Source organism: Pristiophorus japonicus, chromosome 7 (genome assembly GCF_044704955.1).
Source record: "Pristiophorus japonicus isolate sPriJap1 chromosome 7, sPriJap1.hap1, whole genome shotgun sequence".
Taxonomy (NCBI): Eukaryota; Metazoa; Chordata; class Chondrichthyes; family Pristiophoridae; genus Pristiophorus; species Pristiophorus japonicus.
In genome coordinates this window covers 223,390,494-223,393,558 of record NC_091983.1, presented here as the reverse complement: position 1 = coordinate 223,393,558, position 3,065 = coordinate 223,390,494, and positions in this window count along the sequence as shown.

Genomic DNA, 3,065 nt, shown 5'->3' with positions numbered 1-3,065 from the left:
GCGAAGTCGAGCTACCTTTATATTGAGTGCCTCATCACTTTGCCCTATTGGAAGACAATCTGGGTCCTGGTGCATGAAACACAAAAGCATAGTATGCAGGTACAGCAAGTGAGCAGGAAAGCCAATGGAATCTTGGCCTTTATTGCAAAGGCGATGGAGTATAAAAGCAAGGAAGTCTTGCTACAGCTATATAAGGTATTGGTGAGGCCACACCTGGAATACCGCGTGCAGTTTTGGTTTCCATATTTACGAAAGAATATACTTGCTTTGGAGGCAGTTCAGAGAAGATTCACGAGGTTTATTCCGGGGATGAGGGGGTTGACTTATGAGGAAAGGTTGAGTAGGTTGGGCCTCTACTCACTGGAATTCAGAAAATGAGAGGTGATCTTATCGAAACATATAAGATTATGAGGGTCTTGACAAGGTGGATGCAGAGAGGATGTTTCCACTGATGGGGGAGACTAGAACTAGAGGGCATGATCTTAGAATAAGGGGCCGGCCATTTAAAACTGAGATGAGGAGAAATTTCTTCTCTCAGAGGATTGTAAATCTGTGGAATTTGCTGCCTCAGAGAGCTGTGGAGGCTGGGCCATTGAATATATTTAAGACAGAAATAGACAGTTTCTTAACCGATAAGGGAATAAGGAGTTATGGAAAGCGGGCAGGGAAGTGGAGCTGAGTCCATGATCAGATCAGCCATGATCGTATTGAATGGCGGAGCAGGCTCGAGGGGCCGTATGGCCGACTCCTGCTCCTATTTCTTATGCTCAGTTTGGGGCTGTTTTGAGGGTTTTCTTTTTAAACGTTTGAGCTCTTCTCGTCCAAAGTACCCACGGATGGAGGGAGTTCGGCCTAGCAGCGGGATGATGGTGTACTTGTCATGGTTTGGCGAAGCATGGGGACTACACGTTCACCACTGGCACAGTCACGGGACTCTCTGGCGGCAGGATTGAGCAAACAGAGGAGTGACCACTCTCCCCTCTATCTGGACCTGCTGAGCAGGGGCCTGGCACAGCCATTCCAGGAGGCCCCCCCGAGGTTGGTGGGAAGGCCTGTCATCGGTTATGTCATGTATGTACATACTGTTTGTAGCCACCAGATGGTGTCATTGTTGGAGGCCACTGAGCAGCACGCACATGGTGCTGCTCTGGTATAAAAGGCCAGCCATTTTGTGAGTCAGGCACTTTGGGCTGTAATAAAGCAGAGCCAAGGTTGTACCTTGTTTAGTTGAACAGTACTCAGCTTGAACCTTTATTGCATACATAACAGGTTTGGTCGCAGCGAAGGAGAGTGGGGGGCGCGTGGTGGGGGGAGGGGATGCACACCTTCTGGGATCCCCTCCCCATTCAAGAAAGCGTTGAAGGTAAGTGAACCCAACCTTTTCTGCAGTTGCACGCCGAGGTTACTCAGTATCTTGCCTCACTTTCGCACTCCCCAGCTCTGTGGCTGAGATTCCATCTCAAAATTTGGCATTGGAGGTGGGGGGGGTGGCTGAGCTGCCATTAGAGGCTGCTAGCCGACCTTCACCACAGAGGACCAGCAACAGCTTCCTGATTAGCACATAAGAAGTAAAAGGAGAGTCAAAGATCAGACCACAAGGGAGGTTAAGGCAGCCATCTTGTACTCGAGAGCGAAGGATTCTCCGAGATATTTAATAAGTATTTCACCGCAATTTTTAAAGACGAAGGGATGGGGGAGAACTTAGGAGGATATGGGAGAGGTGCTACTGGAGATAAATATTCAAAAAGAGACCATATTAAAAGGGTTAATGAGCCTGAAAGTAGAACAGTAATTTGGACCCAAATGGCATGCATCCTAGAATATTGAGGGAGGCGAGGGAGAAGATATGACAGGCGCTAAGCATTGTGCTCCAAAAGTCTTCAGAAATAGGAAATTGTCTCAAAGGATTGGAGGGTGAGATATGTTACACTCCAACAAAGGGATAAGACACTGAATGATAGGCCACTTGGTCGTGCCTCAGTTTCCCTGCATTGCCAGCGGGGAGATGGGGATTGTTATGTTTAGAATAACTCCACAAGACTATATATCTTAAGCTCAAACTGTTGTGAGCTTGGTCTCTTTATTGTAACTCCACAGTGAGGAGGCAGCATGCTAGACTGCCTTTTATACCTGCTTGCCTGGAGTGTGCAGGTCTCCCACAGGTGCGCCTCCTGGTGGCAAGTCTTACACATTGGTAATGTATACATACATAACAGGAATGCAGCTTTGAATCATCAATTTCCTGACCCAGAGTCTATGCAGCCATGACTCCTCACTGGGCTGTGGGATCCAGATAAGATGGCACATAAGAGACCTGTGAAAATGTTCAGGCACAAGGTATTAAAGGGAATGTAGTCAGACGGATAGAGACATGGCCAAGCCAGGAAGCAGAGAGTAATTCGTGATCGTCCCTCGCGATTGCTCTCTTACTCCACACCACCATTGCTTCGTTCTGTCTCACTCTGTGATCGCTGTCACTCCTTTCTGTGTTATCACACTTTATCTCGCGTCGTTTCTCTTCTCTCGATGTCTTTCTCTCTTGTCGTTGCACTTGCTGTCTCTCATTCAGAGAAGGATAAGGGAATATTAGATCAGGGTGTTCAAAATCTTGAAGGGTTTTGATTGAGTCAATAAGAAACTGTTTCCAGTGGCAGGATGGTCGGTAAAAAATATGAGGGAAAAAAAATTACACAGCGAGTTGTTGCAATCTGGAACGCGTTGCCTGAAAGGGCGGTGGAAGCAGATTGAACAAGAACTTTCAGCAGGGAACTGGATACATACTTGAAGAGGAAAAACTTGCAGGCAAATGGGGAAAGAGATGGGGAGTGGCACAATTTGAATAGCTCTTTCAAAGAGCCGACACAGGCATGATGGCGTGAATGGTCTCTCTCTGTGCTGTATCATTCTATGATTCTGTGAATCTTTGTTATTGATACCATTATTTGTCACTGCTCTCTCCTGTCTCGTAATAGTTCCCTTTCTCTCCTGTTTTGTTTTATTATTTGCTGCCTTTCTTGTTTCTCATTATTTGTTACTGCCATGTGTTATGTTCAGAATAACTCCAC